The sequence below is a fragment of the Crocuta crocuta genome, unplaced genomic scaffold, assembly GCF_008692635.1.
Source record: "Crocuta crocuta isolate KB4526 unplaced genomic scaffold, BGI_CrCroc_1.0 scaffold253, whole genome shotgun sequence".
NCBI lineage: Eukaryota > Metazoa > Chordata > Mammalia > Carnivora > Hyaenidae > Crocuta > Crocuta crocuta.
Window position 1 is genome coordinate 3,485,980 of NW_027529451.1, and position 21,448 is coordinate 3,507,427.

A 21,448-nucleotide genomic window follows, 5' to 3' on the forward strand; every position below is an offset into this window, starting at 1 on the left:
ATTTCCATGAGGTTGGGGTTCATACTTTATGATATCAGAGAGCCTGACACAATACAATGGCACATAGTGAGTGTTGATAAATGGTTGCTAAGAAATCTATTGAATGCAATATTTTACTGGCAGCCCTAACTGTTGGTACAGCTGCTCAGCTATGCCCTTATTCTGGCAAAGAGCACTTTTTGGAGGCATTTTCCTGTATATCACCATTTCCCTCCCACTTGATACTCTCTTTAGCCAAACTCTTTCTTTTCTCGGGTTCCATCTCATCACACCCTGTTTTGGTAATTAATCAAAGAGGCAAGACAAATTCATGACAATGGATGGAATTGTAATTCCTTGCTTCCCTCTTTACAAAGCTAGCTAGCTCGCTGTCCCTCCAGATGTAATATGCTCCTTTTAACAAAGGCCTGTTTTATCCAAAGTGCCGATTCTAATGGAAATGGTTTTAGGCTAGAGGAAAGAGCATAAATGGTAGTGTGGATAATTTGTATCATGGATGGCTACTGGGAACTCCCTTAGGTAGACTCCTGGTGAGCTATAACTATTGTTGAGTTTACCTGATTCTTCCTATGACCTTCTGTACTCCTTAGTTCCAATCTCTAACCCAAGCTGTTTCTCTTAAATATATAACTTTCAAATCTATATTTGTATCTATCTATCTATCTATCTATCATCTATCTATCTATCTATCTATCTATCTATCTATCTATCTATCTATCATCTATCTATCTCCATTCATCCACGCATCCACCCACCCACCCATCCATCCATCCATCCATCCATCCATCCATCCATTAATCCTTAAAATCCTTCCATGCAGCTTTAAATTTGGGGGTAGGTGGGTGTGAAGATGAAGTTAAATTTCTATGCAATCTCATTTATAGCAATCCCCATCTCAGACTTTCCCCTCCAGAAATATTGTACTTTTTATATTATGCCTCCCACATATGCAACACGTACATGCACACACACACACACATACACATACACACACACAGCATCCTGCTGCACAATCAGTGCTTTACTCATGCTATCTCCTCCCTCTTGAGAGTCTTTCTAACTCTTCTGTGCTGACATCTTCCCAGCTCATGTGTATGATACACACTGTATACCTATCCCCACCGTAGACTTAACTAAGCACCCCACGTCACTGCTTCCGGTACTAAAATCAATGATTTCTTCCATGATATTGAATTACTTTAGAATCTGTCATCTTCTCTAGATTGTGATGCCACGGAAGACAGTGACTGTTTTATTCAGCTCTAAATTCCCTGATGAACATCAAGAAACTCAGTTTGTTGAGCAGAACTGAGTGTGCAATGAAAACCAGGGTCCTGTTGGTTGCATGTTTGTAGTTCTCTAACTGCAAGAGGGCAAATAATATCTGTATCAATGTCTGCCTGGAGTGTGGTGCAGAGGCAATCTGATGCTGTGATCAATTAGTGATGTCTGCATGGGGCAGAATTGCAAGTGTCAAATTTGTCAATATACTTTCCAAATCAAGTTCTCTCACCCTAGTCTCTTTGAAAGATATATACCTTTTGGTCAAATCTCCAAGAACTCTTTCTCTTCTTTTATAACTCATTTTTTGGTCATCACTGTAGTGCTAGAAGTATAGAAGTTACATTAATAGATGCTTTCTGTAGTCAAAAGCATCATGGTTTGTTTCTTCTGGCCTGAAATCATGTTAAGTATCAAGGAACAGTATTCAATGATCATTCTCAGAAGCTCCTGGATAAAAACTTCAGAAAGTTACCTTTGTGTTTTGAGGCTAGGAGTTCTAAACTACAGGACGATCCTGGGCTCAAGGTGCTTAAATTCTCACAACAGCCTAGAGGAGAAAAACTGGTAGGTTTGCTATGGATCTGCACCTATCATTTTTGTCCTTATCCTACAAAGTCCGCAAGGGGCTGGCTTTAACTCTATTTTCTTCCCACTATTCAGAGCTGGTTGAGTAGGCTAATTCATCAGATAGCAGACAGATAACCAGAGCACCCAGCTTTTCCCTACCTAGTATGACAAGGGAGAGTTTTGCAAATGTCCCATGAAAATTGATGTAAACTAGGATGCTATGTTCCAGAATTCTAACTCCAAGGACAGAAATAAAGGGACATAATTACTCAGACTGCTACTGCTGTGCTCAAATATAATATTCAAAACAATGGTAAGGGATGGGGCTTCAATCTAAAAGCACCAAATATTGGCCAACAAATCTGTTTTTCACATCTGAGGAAATACTGAATTCATAAATAGAAGACCATTCAGCAAATAAAAAAAAATCCACCCATCAATTGTGTACATGAGCTTTGTTAGGGATGTAAAGAGGAATGAAGCCATCTCTGAACTCATAGCATTAATATTTTAATAGGGAGAGGTTAGGACATGCCTATAATATTGTAAGGTGGACGCAGATGTATTGTACTCATAGCATATGTAAAATGCACAGAAAGTGGGAATTGTGGAAGCCTTCAAAAACAGGTGTCTTTAGTATTTTATTCAATGGTCTTTGGAGAAGGAATGAGAGAAATGGAATTTTGGATGGAATAAATATCAGAGAAGGGGTGTATAGGATTGTAAATCAGTTCTTAAACTATTTTCCATGTAATAAATACTGTGGTGGATCCCAGGGATAGAGACATGAGTAAAATAGTATCTGGAATTATTAATCTAATGGTGGGCAAGTCCATAGCATTTTTATGGAGGATATTTAGGCTGGTTTGGCTTCAATTTTGACATAAAAGTTAAATTGTGGAAAGATAGAGATTGACCCAATAAGAAAAACTTTGAATGAAAAACCAAGTAATTGAGTATTATAGAAATAATTGAGGATTTGGGGAGGAGAAGTGATTTTCCATTAGTTTGTTTTGATTGCAAGGTATCTCTAAGTTTACTTGAAACCTTTTGATGAAACCTTTTAATCATTTAAAAGAATACCAAAGTGTATTGATTTGGGTCTCATTAATCTTTTCATAATTATAACGTGGACTGGACTAAATTTTACTTTTGCATTATCTCTGAGGAAAGGATTTGATTTTCTAAAGGGACAAATAGCTCGACTAGGATTCTAAAGTAATATTTTATTTCAAACTGGTTTTAAACATTTAAAATGGTTGTTTGCATGCCCATTGTGTATAAGGCTCATTAATGCCAAGTTAGTTGTAGAATATTATAATTAATATATTCTAGCATCTAGGTTCTTAATAATTTAAGACAGGTTCTTAATTATTAAAGATATCATAACACCAGCAGGAAATTAATTTGATTGGAAGGGTTTTTGTTTTTACAATATCCTTTGAGACAGGACCATGTTAAGAATTTATGTCTAGTTTGGAGCTAGGGTTCTAAAGAAAATTTCCTTTCTTTCATGGGAAAGCTCTTCCTAGGGGGACAGATCAATTTTACCTTAATGTTTTGCTATATCCCTACCATCTATAACATTTCTCAACTATCTTTGACAGTTATGGTCAACACTTTGAGTTAGGAGCTCAGAACAATCAATACCACACCTGGAAAATAAAACCCTTTACCAATCAAAAAGACCTCAAGGTATCCTACTATTTCACACTAAAATCCTAATAATTAGTCATTCAGATTTCACCTATATAATTAGTATCTTCCAATGATTCAGTGAAATCATTTACACTTTTCCTAAACTGTAACCATCTTGAGGGCAGGAATTATGTCTCACTCATCTTTATAACCTCCAGGTCTTAAATGCCATTTGGAATGAGATAGATGCTAAAGACCAATTGCTTGAGTTGATTTCATGTGATGACAAGAATTCTAATGAGCTCACTGAGCACCTTCCATCAGCCAAGACATAAATAATCAAAAGCAATTCTCTAATGAACTCCTAACTTGAATTCCCAGAACAATGATGTTGTTTTCATTATTTTGCATGTGCAAAGTACCACAATGGATACAATCTTGGAAAATATTTACATGCGGTTTCTTGTTCTCAGTTTGAATGTGGATTTTGAAAAACCTTTCCCAAGATGAGAAATTCAGTTTCTCATTTTAACCCTTAGGTCAACACTGTAGTGGTTGGAAAGCTGCAAAGAAATGGCAGCCTGTGTAAAAGTACGGCTCTCAATGGATTGCCAGTATAAGAAGTGACAACAAATGGTAAGAGTGGATAGTAACTGCTAATCTGCAAATAACTAGTAGCAGCGAGCACAGGAGACAGAATATAGCCTCCAAAGTTTGGATTATGTCGGCTAGACCTGCTTATGGTCACTCTCCAAAGAAACGTGTAGAGCTCTTGCATGGTAAAGTATTTGAATAGTGAATATTACAGGAAATTCAATAATTAATCAACAGGTATTAGACAACTGCTATACATTTACTGTTAGAAGCTCACAAGAGGAATTCATAAATAGTATTGAGGTAAGTAGCCTAGTAAAAAGACCAAAGAAGTAAGATTGTCTCTATCAACTGAGGCATTTGTTCTGCTGTCTTTTCATTTTTATCCCATAAGATAGAACTTTTATTCTTGTTCGTATTTTGGGGGACCCTCTGATAAACGTTTCTGGTGGAGTTCAACACTTCTTTTATAGTTTTCTTTTCTGGTTTTGATCATTTTAAATAGAGTAGAAATTGCTGATTGTCTTCATATTTGCTGGGAAGGACATACGTCATTTTGATGCATGGAGGTGCTTTCTGGGAGCAAGTGCCATGTCTGCCATCATGTCACAGGAGCACTGCAAATGCAGACAGAGGCTCCCAGGACTGGCTTCTTGGAGCTGCATGAGTGGGGTTTCCAGGATGCAGGAGAGGAAGATTGGGGTCACTATATTTGAACACCCCAAGTATAAAGCCTGATGCTCACCATCATTCCCATTATTGAATGAAGACTATTAATAAGCATTCAAATGATAGAAACTTAATATGAAAACAGAATTGAGGGGCACCTGGGTGCCTCAGTTAGTTAAGCATCTTATTCTTGATTTCGGCTCAGGTCATGATCTCACAGTTGATGAGAACAGGCCCCGTGTCAGGCTCTATGCTGATAGCATGGAGCCTGCTTGGGATTCTTTCTCTCCCTCTCTCTCACTCTGCCCCTCTCCAGCTGATATGCATGCATGCACGTGCTCACTCTCTCTCAAAATAAATAAATCCACTTTAAAAAAGAAACAACTGTTGTTAATTTTTTGAGGAGCCTCCACACTGTTTTCCAGAGGGGCTGTACCTGTTTACATTCCCACCAACAGTGTAGGAGGGTGCCCGTTTCTCCACATCCTCGCCAGCATNACTAACTGAAACAAAGAAAAAAAAAAAAAGAAACAACAGAATGGAATGAATCAGGTAGGCAAATGGGAAAGAGGGACTTACTTCTCTAAGTAACTACCAGGCATTTGATGTTACCTTGAAACAGAATAGACTACATATCCAGGCTTCAGAATTAAGACTTTGTTTCTTTCTTGCCTTTATTCCTGTGCATCCACCTAGATTAATTTAAAGATTATGCTTGTTAATTCCTCATATTCTTTTTTTTCTTCTTCACATATAGCCTTTTAGAGTTCCATATCAGAATATATAGTCATCCCTTGGTATATAAAAGTAAAGCCTATTGGAATCATTAAAAAAAAATTACTGACTTTGGTTCTAACAAGTATACGATGGCCAGAAATTACTGAAGGTGCATCATACTTTGTGTGTCATACAAGATACACGATTTTGGAAAAGACAGACATCAGATGCTCCCTCCTTCCTCACCCTGCCCTTGGCTTCTACCAGCACACAGGTGACTATCGCAGTGGAAGAAGAGGTTTCTGTAATCTATAAACTGGGTGCAAATGTATTCCTTTGAGATAAATGTCACATTGATCTTTCTCCTAATGAGCCCCTTGGTTTCACAGGGGTAACATTTGTCTCTTGATACTATACACTGGCATTTCACTGATGATAGGAAGTCCCTGATCTGGGAAGGTGGCGAATGCTACAATTCTTAAGATGTTATCACCCTTTACCACCCTGGGGAGACAGAGAATCTCTACTGCATTATTAACTACTTTTCACAGTAGGTGGAGCTGCTAACGTGATTGGTAAAGTTGGTGCATTCATTGGGCCACATTTCACCCAGTGGTAAATTTAACACTCTAGCAATGCAATCTATGGAACACCCACAGGCCATGGGCGGGGGACCTGTTTATTGTGTATTTCCTCAGTCATTAAGAAACTGGCATGTTCTAGTGCTTATCACCCCATTGGCAGAATCAGGGAAGAGAGGAGTTGTGACTAGCAAGAGTGATAAACTAAAATCCTGATAGCAAAGTGGAGAAGGGTTTACTCTACTGGAAGTGTTATGAATCCTTATTTCCCTCAAGTGTGATGGCACTGAGGCTTTGTCAACTCTCGGGATGCCAGCGGGCCTTCTGAGTTCTATAAAGTTTCCTACGGTTCAGGAAGCCAGACTAATTTCTGTCTTCATAATGTTACCCCATAACCACTCAGTTGGTTCTATTTCTGGTAACATGGACACTCAAAGATGTAAACATGAACAGAATAAGACCCATGTTCTGGATATTTGCAGTCTATTTGGGGAAAGAAGACCAAAACATGTAAAATAAGTAGAATACAAGACAGAATCCATTAGTTGTGGGATGAGTAATAGAGAAAAAGAAAAGATGTTGTCATAGGTCAAAGTGAATGGTGGCTTTTTGTGGACTGATGTGGGGGGAGAGGACTAATTCACAGAAGAGGGGCAGTAATTAATAGAATTTGGAAAGGCATCTCACACTGTGGGTGTAAGCGAAAATTACTATAGCCGTTTAGGGGAGTATTTGGCAAAATCTATTAAATTATATATTGGCACAGTTTTCCAACCAGCAATAGCTCTTAGACGCTATGCTGGAAAACACACACACATGAAGAGGCAAGTCTGAGGATATTAGTGGCCCCAGTGGATCTAACAGTGCAGACGGGAGCAAACTAAGGGAATAAGCTGACATGTAGCCACACTACAGAATCCTATGCAGAATCCTAGTCATACGCAATTGATAGCAGTTATGTTTACAAAAACACAGAAAACAATATGCATATACATGAAAATACATTAAAAAAATAGAAGATGACACCAGATTGTTGGCAGTGGGTCTTTTTAAGTACACACCTAAGATTGGACATATGTTTCAATGGCCTATCACTTTAGCTGATAGGTATATATGTATTTGTATTACTCATAATTAAATTTTTTTTAATGTTTTATTTATTTCTAGGAGAGAGAGAAAGAGACAGCATGAGCAGGGGAGGGTCAGAGAGAGAGGGAGTCACAGACTGAAACAGGCTCCAGGCTCTGAGCTGGCAGTCAGCACAGAGCCCGATGTGGGGTTCAAACCCACGAACCGCGAGATCATGACCTAAGCGAAAGCCGGACGCTTAACCGACTAAGCCACCCAGGCGCCCCCACTCATAATTAAATTTTTATACAGTGATATTTTAATCAAAAATTCAAATAGGCAGAAGGAGAAGCTGAGATGAGCTTCTCAGGTGCAGGAAGCAGGGAGATCCCTGCAAATTTGTACCCAATTCCAAACTGATCCTTAACTCATTGCCCACCATTCCCTCCAGGTTTGGTTCCTCTGGAGTTTTGCTGTTTAAAACACAAATGTGATTACCTTGGTCTCTCCATAAAAGGATTAAGTTTGAACTCCTCAACATGCCATCCAAGGGCCTCCAGAATGTGACCTTTTCACATTTCTCTCTAATCTTTTTCCCGAATCTTCAGGAAATTTCAGCAAAAACAAATCACTTGCAGTCTTGTACCTGCACCACACTGTCTACAACTCCATCACTTTGCCCACACCCCTGGAAAGGTCCTCTCTGCTCTGGCCGGCTAGAAATCCTCAAGGTTGTCCAGTCTTGTGTAGTTTTCCTGAGATCACCACCTCTCTCCCCATGAATTTTCACCACTTTCCTTTCTGCCTACATCACATGCTGTGCCTGCTACATCCTGCATCACTTACTTGGACTTATTTTTCTATGCCTAAACTTAATAAACTTCAATAGCTAAATTCTTTATGGACAGAGACTACATATGGTGGAAATTTATTCATTTATGCACTCTTTCATTCACCCAGAAACTGAGTGCCTGCTACCTACCTTCCAGGCAATGTGCTGGGTGCTGGGGAATACAAAACCAAGTGACATGTGTTTCCCTTCCTCAAGAATCTTATAATCTAGAGGTAAAGGAAGAAATGGATGGAGATAAGGGAAAAATCAGAACAGTGTTATATGCCATGGGGAGGGGGATACTTCACAGAAGACGACACAGTGGACATTTGATGTTCCTTTGGCTGCCCACTTCCAATCTCTTGTGTCCTTTTTTTTTAAAATATAATTTATTGTCAAATTGGCTAACATTCAGTGTGTACAGTGTGCTCTTGGTTTTGGGGGTAGGTTCCTGTGATTCGTCACTTACATACAACACCCAGTGCTCAGCCCAACAAGTGCCCTCTTATATGCCCAGCACCCATTTTCCCTTCATTCCTCCCATTTCCTAATAGCGATTTTCTTAGGAGGGATGACCTCACTAGGTTATGTGTGGCTTCTTTGTAGCCCAGCAGCAGGTAGGCATTCCAAGCAAGGACAGACACTCCCTCATTGCTGTCATTAACACCTTGAGTAAGAAGTACGTGAGGACAAGCATTTTTGCTCCTTACAAGGCAGTAGCAGCCCCTGACTGAGGCAGCCCCATAATTCCCGCAAGGGTTTTATTTCCTGTCTTGTTCCCAGTCCTGGTCTCCTGCCTTTTGCTCCACTCTCTGAGGCACCACATGCCCAGTTATATTTCTTTTCTTTTTTTTTTCCTGTCAATTCTCAGTTCATTTCTGTCATCTGTGACCCATAACTCTGACTCCACAGGTGAGCAGTGGCTAATGCCATGGAGTAGTCAAGAGTTCAAAGCCTGAAAAGTGGTGTTTGGATTCCACATAGAAGTTCTGAATGCAATTCAGGATCTGGATTGGGTCACAGACTGATGACAAGGGCACAGCCAGCAAGTAAGCTGTGTGAGTATGAGCTGTTCACCTCACCATGCCCCACCATTCCTTCCCCGGTGGTTAGTTGCATTTTTTAAAAAATATTTTTATTTATTTCTAGGAGAGAGAGAGAGACAGCGTGAGCAGGGGAGGGTCAGAGAGAGAGGGAGACACAGACTCTGAAATAGGCTCCAGGCTCCGAGCAGTCAGCACAGAGCCCGACGGGGGGCTCGAACCCACGAACCGCGAGATCATGACCCAAGCGAAAGTCGGACGCTTAACCGACTAAGCCACCCAGGCGCCCCTCTTATTTTTTTTTTTAAGTTTATCCATTCTGAGATAAAGAGAGAGCTCGAGGAGGGGAGGGGCAGAGAGAGAGAGAGACAGAATCCTAAGCAGGCTCCTCACAGCCAGTGCAGACACTGATGTGGGGCTAGAACTCATGAACCATGAGATCATGACCTGAGCCAAAATCAGGAGTTGGACCGTTAGCCGACTGAGCTACCCGGGAGCCCTAGCTGCATTCCTGATGATTCAGATAAATAAGGAGATAAAAATTTACCAGGAATTAATTCTTCCATAGGCTGAATAGACCCACTGATAACTGTAAAAGGCCACTAATGTATGTGTCTTTTTTTAGGTAGGCAAAACCAGGAGTCCGCAAGCTCACTATGTAAGCCTTTTTTGGGTGTTCAATGTCTCAGGAATCTCTTGTACCTAAGGAGTATTTTTTTTTAATTGGCTAGTTTATTCACTTGGACTTGCTTTAGGAACCAGTTATTAATATGGCTTTTAAATGCCTCAGGAATTTGACAAGATCAAAGAAATCTGGATCCCTGGTTGACTTCATAGGACAAATTTCTCCCTACTCTCCCCTTCTGATGCAGACAAAAGGTCTTGAATCAGCCATCCAGTCTTACATTCCCCTTCTTTGCACTTGTAAAGGGTAGGACAGTTGTGAAGGCTGAATATAGAGAAGTTCAAGTATAATTAATCCCCCCAAAATCCTTAAATTAACCATTCAATTCCTTAGTAAACATTGGCCATTAGAGAGAATGGAAATGCTTTGTTCTGTAGGTGAGCTCCCTCTGAACTGCCCTATCTCAGAGGCTATCCCTCCATCAGCCTTGTCTTAAAGAACTTCCCATTACTCCTGGGTGGCTCAGTTGGTTAAACTTCCAACATCAGCTCGGGTCATGATCTCATGGTTCGTGGGTTTGGGCCCCATGTCAGGCCCTGAGCTTTCAGAGCCTGCTTTGGATTCTGTGTTTCCCTTTCTCTCTCTGACCCTCCCCTACTCTGCTCTCTCTGTCTCTCTCAAAAATAAATGAACATCAAAAAGAAGAAGAAAAAAGAACTTCTCCTCTAGGACACATTTTCAAATCCTACCTCTGACCAGCTGTGATGTTTCTTCACCCTCATCACCATCCCCTTTCCCTCCACTGAATTGCCAAAGCACTTTACAGTGTTGAGGTTAAGAGCTCTGACTCTAGAGGCAGAGGGATCTGTGTTCAAGTCTCTGGGTCTGGTGCTGCAGTGCTATGTGACCTTGGGAAAATTCCTCACCTCTCTGAATCTCATTTTTGTCCTCAGAATTTGGTATAGTAAATAGCTCATAGGGTTTATTTTGAAGACTATCTTTAAAAAAATAGATGTTAAAGGCACACCGTTGAGCACATAGCAATTTACTGATGGTTGTTTTTGATTATTATTATTATTATTTGTGTATTCATTGTTGATAATATCTCTCAGTGCTCTCTTTTATAGCATTTCCCAAAATCTATGATATTCTTGTTTATTTGTTTTCTCCCCCAGAAAAACATGAGAAGATTCATTCTTGTGTATATTTTTTAATCATCCTATTCTGAATGTCCAACACAGAGTAGGGCTGATATCTGTAGAATATGCCTTTGCTACTGCTGTGATTCTATTTTTCTGGCTTATGTTATTGCCATTCTGGACCATGAGGCCAACATTATTCATATATGCATGCTGAGAACCTAGCTCAGTGTTTAGAAGAGTGCAGAAACTCAACATCTATTATTAAATGAATGAGCAAAGAAACTCAAGCTGCATTTGTCCCAATTATCCTTCTAAATAGAAACTTTCTTGATGACAGAGACTGTGGCTTATTTTTGTATCCATGGAACCTAATAGGTGTCCAGTAAACATTAGCTGAATTTATTCTGTTAAAATTGAGAGAAGGGATTTGTGACTTAATTACAGAATTGCAATGAGCTGAGTTCATTTCTGCTAGTCTTTCTATTTTCTGTCTGATTTGGTTTATTTCTAGTCTCTATTGTGGAACCTGGCATGAGAATCTATCAACAGGAAGACAAGAGGGATTAACTCAATAAATACTGAATTATTGTTCCCAGTAAGACCCAACAACAACCCTTGCTAATTCTTACTCAGCCCCCGCACATGACAGGTGGAAGAAGTAAATCGTATTCTTTCCCTGCTTCCTCACCCATCGTGGGTTTATTTATGCCAGTGAAAATGAGCATCAAGGACAGACTGGAAGGAGAAAAATCACTCACATCAGCATAATAGGCAGCCTGAGAGAGGACCTGGAAGAGCGGATTGGCTTTAATTGGGAGTGGTAGTGCTGGAATGGGCTGATTATGTAAACACATGAGTCATGGGCCCTTTTAAACACCAGCTAGTTTAGCTGCCCTCTTTCCTCCAAAAGACTACATTCTGATTGACAGTGCAGGGTGGAAAAGAAGGGACAAATCTAATCTTGAAGGGAATTAACTGGTCCTTTTAGCATCTAGGGCACTTCCTCAGGTTAGTTTATCCTTGCAATCGTTTTGCTTCCACCACCAAAGATTAGAACCCGGCCGAGGCTCTCCTGCCAAGATGGCACCCAGGAGTAACCAACTACATTCACCAGAGTGATCTAGCAGTCTTTGCAAAAGCGAGTTGCTTGGGTTCTCCAGTTAGTGTTTACTTGCAATAATTGGTTGACTCTCACCCTCACTGCTACCCTTTGGCCAGGCACTCTAGTACAGGGCAAGTTGAACAACACAAAGACTTGACTTGTGATCCCAATGCTACTGGGCTCTAGGATCACAACAAAGGTCACTTACCAGCTATGTGACTTTGAAAAAGTCTCCAGACCTCTCTGGTCTTAATTGTATATGTAACATCATATCTGCCTGAAGGTGCTTGGCATGACATGGCCTCTTGATGTCTCCTGTGGCTCTCAGATTGTCATATCATAAAACTGCTCCAGACAGACCCAGTCTCGATTGATTTTGAGTAGATAAATGGGGACATATCAGTAGTATTCTTACAGTTGTCTACACTTTACTTTCAAATCCCTCCCCACCAACCTTGGTTATATATACGTACAAACAAACATCATGTCTGAGCCACATGCAGATTGATAAAAACTAGAAAAGATAGGACCATTGAAAAATCCATTTTACCAGTGTCCTCTCAAGTGGATAACAGAGAACCTTAAAGGTGCTTGAATGACAAGTACAGAAACATTGTAGCAGTGCAATCTTAATTGCACTGGAGACAAGCCCAATGTCCATCAATATAGAATGGACAGAGAGGTTGTGGTATAGTCATACAGCATGGTAATGAAAAGGAATGAACACCTGTTATATGCAACAGGATGGGTCAGTCTAATAGACATTAGGCTGTGTGAAAGAAATCAGACACAAAGGAGGATATATTTATGGTCTGATACTATTTACATGAATTTAAAGAATGGGGGAAACTAATTGGTAATGACAGATGTTAGACTGATGGTTACCTGGGTTGGGGCTGGAGAGTTGTAGACAATGACTTGGATAATGACTTAGGCATGAGGTTATAGAAATGCTCTGTAGCTGGGCCTGGTGGTAGGCACTTGAGTGTTTTTACGTGTACAAAATCATCAAGCTATATCTTAATATTAGTGCACTAAATGTATGTTGTATCCCATTAAAAGTCTGTGTATGGATTTATATATACTCCTACAGTTATTCAGTGATTTCAATTATGTGTATATATGTAAATAAATAGATATGTAGACATACATGCATACACATACATATATGTATTTATATGTTTTCTTTTTCCCACAAAGGAAAATATTAAGGAGAATGAAAAAGTCTCTTCAGCGAGCAAATAGCTGCAAAAAAATGAGCTGCCTTGTAGCATTAGTAGTGTTTTCACCAATAAGAAATGGCATTTAGATTTAGATACCTAGAGGCTAGCTTATATTTATGGTTATTAGGAAATTATTTCTGAGGAAGGCCACCCCCTACTATATTACTGATCAGTCTCTGACTGGTGACCCTGACGGGAGAATATGAGTCAAATGAAATTTATTTTGACAGGATCAAATTGTATTGACATCTTAGTAACGGTCTCTGTGCCTTGTTAGCACAGGAAAGATTACAGCAAATAATCCATCACCGAAGCTCATTCAGAACCATCTGCAAATGTGGAATCCTTGTGCTAAAAAACACAATGATGTTCAGTAATTCAAAGGTAGTGGATGCCTCTCAATTTTTTAAAACCATATGATTTATCTTTTGACTCATAAATCACTGCTAAAGATAAAATTATTCTTAGCAATAATTATTCTCAAGCTTCTTAAATGTGTGTGGATTTAGAGCTTTCCCATCCTTTTCTACTCTCTCTCCTTTTTTAATGTTTATTTTTGAGAGAGAGAGAGATTGGGGTAGGAGCAGAGAGAGAGAGGGAAATACGGAATTCGAAGCAGGCTCCAGGCTCTGAGCTGTCAAAGTCAAGATGCTTAACCAACTGAGCCACCCAGGTGCCCCCCCCCCATCCTTTTCTACTTTCTAAAGAAGCACAGAGGGAAAGAAAATAAGACTGCTTTTTCTCAGGAGGAACACGATAGAAATGCTGAGAAACAACAATGTAGTTTTCCCACTAAAGAGCCTTTTTGCCATTACTCAGTGTTAAACTCGTTGCATGTCCAGAAAGAAAACACAATTGCATGAGGTTACGTTGCAAGGGAAAAAAATGGTTTTCTACACTGGTCTTTGATGGGGTGGGGGAGAACAACCTCAGAGGGAATTAGACCTCACCCTGTTTTACAAATGGAAAAGCTGAGGCAGGATAGGTGGCTGTGCTATTGCAGTGTTATTCCAAGCCTGCTTCTAGGGCCAGCAGCATAGGTGTCACCAGGGGACTTGTTAGGAATGCAAATTCCCAATCCCTGCCCCAGACCTGCTGAATCAGAAGCTCTAGGGACGGTGCCCAGCGAGCGATCTGTGCTGGAACAAACCCTCCCGGTGATTGGTGATTCTGACACAGCTACCAGCGAGAACCACTACCAGTATTACGGGGGAAAATAAAAGTTTAGCAGCTAGAACCAACTCTTCCTTGCTGGAAGTCATATTTTCCGTAATTTCTAGTGAAAACCCCCCAAGTAGAACTGGGTGGGGCACCTACACGTATTCCACTTCCACTGCTTAGACAATTCCGAAAACTCCCGTTATTAATATTATATTAAAGTGGTCTTTGAGGGAAGCTGGGCTCTCCACACTAATAATGATACCATTGTATGGAAAGAAGTAAAATGAATCAGTTTAGCAAAATCTTTTTGGACTTGAAAAATGTGCCTTTATTTTATATTTTCAAACTAGGCTACTCAATATATATTTTCTGTTTTTGAATTTTTTAGTGTTTATTTATTTTTGAAAGAGAGAGAAAGAGGAAGCAGGGAAGAGGCAGAGAGAGAGGGAGACACAAAATCTGAAGCAGGCACCAGGCTCTGAGCTATCAGCCTAGAACCTGATGCAGGGCTTGAACTCATGAACCGTGAGATCATGACCTGAGCCACAGTCAGATGCTTAACCGGCTGAGCCACCCAGGCGCCCTGTATATATGAGTATTTCTTATGCAATGTATATAGGCTTCTCTGGTGATCTAAAATGCTTACATCCAGCACAATTCATGCTTCATAGTTTTGCTTTAAAGTGTAATCTTTGGAAACTTGCAGGCCAAACCCCTTGTCTTTCCCTTGGGTGTCTCTCAGAATTCATGGATGGGGCTCAAGCAGGTGGCCAGACGTTGTTGATAACCAGGAACCACAGGCCCCATATGAAGGAGGCAGCTCCTTCTTACTTCTGGCCACTTGTTGCTACACTAGAATACAGACTCACCAGTTGCCAAATCTTCTAGTTATTCATTTAAAAACCCAGAAATCTGAATTTGTTCTGTGGGAAATTCCTGGCTTTTATATGTTAGCAATAAATTTATATTTTTAAACGCCACACATGCCAAATACAAGCTGTGTGTGGGCCGCTCGTTCTTGACCTTTGTCATATGATACACAGCATATTGTGACTGACTGATGACAAGATTTGCCCAAGAGGCACCTTCTACCTGGGATTAAGGCAGGTAGTTATTACCTTTGAGAGTATAGCCTCAGTTTACTATAGCTTTCCACTGGAAATGCCCCGGATCTAGAGAACATAGAGATGCTATGTAGTGACTATATACGAGTTTCAGGATGAGTCTTCCCTCTGTGACCCTTCCTCTCCCTACCAACACCACTTCTTCAGAATTCTTGCTTTTCCAAACTTTCCATATCAGTCTTAGGCAAGTCTGATATTACTCTCTCTGACACCATTTCTAATGTCATTGTCACAAGTACTTAAAGGAGTTGGAAGCTGATGGGCACATTACAGATACTCCAGGCCAGGTGCCTTACTCCCAGGTAAGCACACAGGTGAAGGGAGATCCAACGAGCTGACTGAGGTCAACAATTAGCTGTGGGGCTAATTTGGTGTGGAATTTGGTGTGGAAACTTGGACCCCTGAGTCTTTACAGCTTGCAATGCAACGCCATCTGCATTGTAGAGACTATTGGACCTTCAGAGATGCAGGAAGGCTAGGGCCCTGATCCTGAATACCTCTAAACCAGTGAGTATCAATTTCTGATACACAAAGTGAAAAAAAAAACATTAATAACGATCCAATAAACCTCACCCCAAGAGACGATGTAATAAGAAGATAATGGTAACCAAAAAGGAAATGCATTATTTAAATTACCAACAATTTCCCGTTTATTTATTGTCTTCTATGCCATAATTTTGTTCACTAAAACATAGATACAAGACCACATATTGATAAATGTGGAAATGTAGTACCACCACATTGCAATCTTTATTATGCGGGAATACTTTGGTTCATGTTTATCTCCTGTTGGGCTCATTTATGGAGTTAGAGTAGTTGGTCTTATATACTGCATTTTCTAATAGTTACTTTATTACTTTTATTAAAAAATGGACTTTGAATCATGAAATCTTATTTTCCAAAGGGATATAAGTTACCATCTACATCAGTGTTTTGCAAACTTTTGGCTGGGGACCTATTCTTCAAGGGAAATGTTATGAGGCTGCCGAATATACAAACAGCTGAAGCAACAGGGTTCTGGAGGCTCTCCAGGATGTTTTCCCCTAATGCCCTTTCATAGGCAGCTTATGCTGCATATACCACAACAACCTCAGTAGCTTACACCAGCAAGCATTTGTTCTCATGAAATTCTGATGGTGTAGGCTGGGCTTCTCTAGGCAGCTGTCCTTCAGACTGCCTTCTGGTCTGGGCTCCACGTTGTTAGTTGGGCTCAGGTGTGGTCTTTGTGTGTCTCAGGTGGGTCCCAGTATAAAGGGGTAGGCAATATCAGTGAGAAGCTATTTTTATGAAAGATTATGAAGTGTAAGAGGACAAGCTCTAGCCCCAGGCATTATTACAATACTCCAATCACATCACACCTGATAATACCTCATTGTTCAGAACAATTTACGTGGCCAAATCCAGACTCAAGTTTCAAGGAACACCCTACTCACCATGAGACCAGCGCTAAAGGGTGTATACATAATTCTGTTCCAGGGAAATGAAGAATCTGGACTATGAATTCAGTCAGCCACGTAATCCTAACCCATGGTGATCTCTGAAACAACTGTGTAACTTATAAGACAACATCTAGCAGTTCAGAACCCATGCATTGAGTCCAATCATGTCATTTTACAAATGGGAAAAACTGAGATTTAGGAGACTAGTAATTTCCTCAGGGCTACATAGAGTGACACAGGTCTAAAACACAGGTGGATTGACTCAAAGTTCAAGACTTTCTCTACCACACTCACACTGTGATAAATCTGCATTCAGAGAATGTCCCAGACCACTTGAATGGAGTAGCAAATTTGTAAACACAATTTTGAATATACTGAGCTACCTTTATTTCCCTGGAATATTAAAGACAGAGATAGGAAGGTGGCCTGAGTATAGTGCAGATAATGGGACCATGTTTCTCCAAGACGTGGAATTTAGTGGTGGTGTAACTTGCACACGGTGTTTGCTGCTTTAAGCATCTTTTCTTACATTTGTCGAATAGGATAAGAATGATGCCCTCAGAGGGCTGTTGTGAGAATTAAGTGTCTGGTACTCAATAATTGTGAGCTCTGTTTCATTGATCTATCATTCAGGAGACAAGAGAAATGCCTTCCTTTTCTTGTGCACTGTTAGGACTCTGATATCCTGGTTTTTAAGAATCCTCCTTACTGAAGACATGCATATTACAGAAAGAAGACTAAACAAATCTCCAGGTAGCGAAGGACAAAAAGGCCAGTCTTCTTTGCCCAATCCTCCAGGTTTTTCTGTTATGAGATTTTCTAAGATACAAAATTGAAATGACTGCTTAGAAGTCAAAATTTAAGGTGTAATCTGTGTTGAGTAACTACTGTAATAATAGAAAACAAAATTCAGAAGGCTTAAATAATTTATTCTGAAATGGAATGCTTAAGGCCATTTGGTTAGCAGGGTGCCTATTTGACATGTAACTGGTGTAATTTCTCCATTTTTTTTGTGATGATCAGATGGCAAAATCAGAACCTCTCTGAGATGTTTGCCTTACTTGAATGTTTTATTACCTCATGTTGCTCTTTTATCTTGAAACTAGATCTTGTCCTGCCATAAAAATGTATCTATTCATTAATCTGTCAAAATCTCTATAAACATCAGGTTTTTTCAAGAGCAAAGGCCTAATTTGTGGAAAGAAAAAAGATATATATTTAAAAAAATTTCCCTATAGCTTCCTCTTGCAGAAATTTTGATAAATTGTATTTATAGTGTATATGAACCTCGACTAGGTATAGTGATCTAAATTAACTGGTGATTGAAATATTTTGTGAAGACCACTCTGTTGACTGAAATAGAAGCCATGATAGAAACTCCTTGAATACATTTCCTCGAAATACAAATATATGTCTCAACGTTTGGCAAACAGTCATTCATCCTGGCTGTTTTTAGCATCTGCTACTGGGAATTACATAGTTCAAATATAGTTCCTTTTCTACTTGGGAATTTCCAGAGATCTTTTCCCCTCAATAATGAAATTTCACAGAATGTTAGGTAGATGGTTATCTAGAGATTTGTTGAATTGTGTATAGATAATCTTTATAACTATATAGACACTCTCCCACAGTTAGTGTTATATTGAAAGTGCAGATATGCCACAGGCAAGAGAAATAAAAGCAAAAAGAACTATTGGGACCTCATCAAGATAAAAACCTTCTGCACTGCAAAGGAAACAGTCAACAAAACTCAAAGGCAACCTCTGGAATAGGAGAAGATATTTGCAAATGACATATCAGATAAAGGTTAGTATCCAAACTCTCTAAAGAACTTACTAACTCAACACCCAAAAAACAAATAATCCAATGAAGAAATGGGCAGAACACATGAATAGATACTTTTCCAAAGAAGACATCCAGAGGGCCAACAGACACATGAAAAGATGCTCAATATCACTCATCATCAGGGAAATACAAGTCAAAACCACATTGAGATACCTACCACCTCACACCTGTCAGAATGGCTAAAATTAACAACTCTGGAAACAACAGATGTCGACAAGGATGTGGAGAAATGGGAACCCTCTTGCACTGTTGGTGAGAATGCAAAGTGATGCAGCCAATTTGGAAAACAGTGTGGAGGTCCCTCAAAAAATTAAAAATAGAACTATCCTAGGACCCAGCAATAGCACTACTAGGAATGTATCCAGTGGATATACGAGTGCTGATTCATAGGGGCACATGTACCCCAATGTTTATAGCAGCGCTTTCAACAATAGCCATATTATGGAAGGAACACAAATGTTCATCAACTGATGAATGGATAAAGAAGATGTGGTTTATATATACAATGGAACAGTACTTGGCAATGAGAAAAATGAAATCTTGCCATTTGCAGCAATGTGGACGGAACTAGCGGGTATTATGCTGAGTGAAATAAGTCACTCAGAAAGACAGATATCATATGTTTTCACTCATATGTGGAACTTGAGAAACTTAACAGAAGACCATGAGGGAAGGGAAAGGCAAAAAATAGTTTCAAACAGAGAGGGAGGCAAACTATAAGAGACTCTTAAAATACAGAGAACAGACTGAGGGTTGCTGGAGGGTTGTTGGGTGGAAGGATGGGCTAAATGGGTGGTGGGCATTAAGAAGGGCACTTGTTGGGATGAGCACTGGGTATTGTATGTAAGTGATGAATTACAGGAATCTACCCCCAAAACCAAGAGCACACTTTATACACTGTATGTTAACTAAGCTGACAATAAATTATAGTTAAACAAAAAGTGGAGATCTATTAAGAAATTTGAGGAAAGGGGAAAGCTCGAATCAATTTTCAGTATTGACACTTCCTGCCTCACCATATTCACATACCCTGTGCTTTTCCATTTGTTTGCTACCTTTCATGGCCCCATGGGACACATTTACCAAAATATTCCTCTTGATGTTCTATCATTATGAATAACAAAGGGACTTCTGTCTTCCAAGTTTATTTTTTAAATTAAAATTTCATCAAAGTGTAACCTCCATATAGAAAACTTCACACTTCCTAAGCATATAGCCTGGTGAATTTTCACAAAGCAGACACAGACAAGCAACCATCACATAGACCAGGAAACAGAAAACCAGGAAGAGTCCAAAACCATTTTTGTGCCACTTTGGGTTACTAACGTCCTAAAGGTAACCACTATCCTCGCTCCTAATTCCATAGATCAGTTTTGTTATCAACTTAAAAAAAAATTTATTTATTAACAGTAAAAAAATCCTACTTTATCTCAGTAAAGGAAGATAACTTTATTTTATTGAAAACAATGTAATTCAGTTTGTTTCATTATTTTGAAAATCTTGGTTTGACACATTATTTTGGGCAACAAAGTCACATAGTGATAAATATTTCTAAAGATTAACAAATTTCTTTCTTATAACATAAGTTTCTTTCTCTTTCTTTTTTATCATCTTATTTATTTTTCATGATGATACACATACTTTCCTACCTGTAAATAAAATAATACAGTAAGTTCTGTTTCGTCTGGTTCATTTTGTTCAAAATTTCCATTGTGAGATTTATTCACTTAATTACCCCAAACACCAATTTACTGGTTCTCTTTGCCATATAGTGTTTCATGCTTGACTACAACACAATTTAATTACCCATTATGTTCGTGATAAGCATTTGGATTAGTTCCAGGTGTTTTTTTTCTTTCATTTTTTAAATTTCTTTTGGCTATTACAAATAGTGCTGCAAGGAATATTTTTGTGCATATTTTTAGGGAACATGTCTTTGAATTTCTGTGGCCATATATGTAGGAGTGCATGTTCTATGTCATGAGTTATGAATATGTTCAACTTTAGTAAATTCTATTGTATAGAATAGAATATATATTCTATTATATAGAAAAGTATAACCACACTTTTCTAAGGTGGTTATACCAGTATGCAAGTAAGTAAAAGAATTCTAGTTACTCCACACACTTCTCCATGTGCTTGTAGACTATCTGTACTCCTTGTAAAATGACTCTTTGAAGTCTTTAACTGTTTTTCTATTTAGTTTTCTAATTTTTCTTACTAATTCGTAGAAATTCTTACTATATTCCAGATATTAATCTGTTAGATACTTACAATGTGAGGATCTTCTCTCAATCTGAGAGCTGATTTTTTATTCTTGCTCTTTTTTAAGTTTGTTTATTCTCTTAATGGTGTCTTTAGTGAATATTAGTTCTTTGTTTTAATATTTCATTTATAATTTTTTCCTTGTGGCTATGGATTTTCATATCATATTTAAAAACTCATTGTTTCTGTCATCAAGATTAAGGTTCTTGTTTTTGCTTTTTAGCTCTAGAAACTTAATTGTTTTACTTTTAACATCTAGATCTCCAAGCTGTTTGGCATTGATTTTTGCATAGACTGTGAACTAGGCTTCAAATTTTACTTTTTATGGGTGGATATCCAATTGACCCAATAATCGTTCCATTGTTCTATTGTGATTCCTGTACCTTATACTACAATTTCTCAGATAAAGTTATTTAAAATAAGCCTTGATAACAAGTTATGTGAGTCCTTTAGCTTTGTTCACCTTTATCTTGGCTATTTTTTTTTTTTTGCATTTCTATTCACTTATCAATTTTGAACCAAATTCCAA

At 39.0% G+C, this 21,448-nt stretch overlaps 1 protein-coding gene across 1 annotated transcript in view; it reads left to right on the top strand.

The window, feature by feature from the left end:
• Positions 1–4,094: 4,094 nt before the first annotated feature.
• Positions 4,095–21,448, top strand: part of LRRC3B (leucine rich repeat containing 3B) — a 294,459-nt gene continuing 277,105 nt past the window's right edge. The window contains exon 1 of the mRNA XM_077760699.1: positions 4,095–4,125. The gene's annotated coding sequence lies outside the window, so the exon portion shown is untranslated. The remainder of the gene's footprint in view (positions 4,126–21,448) is intronic.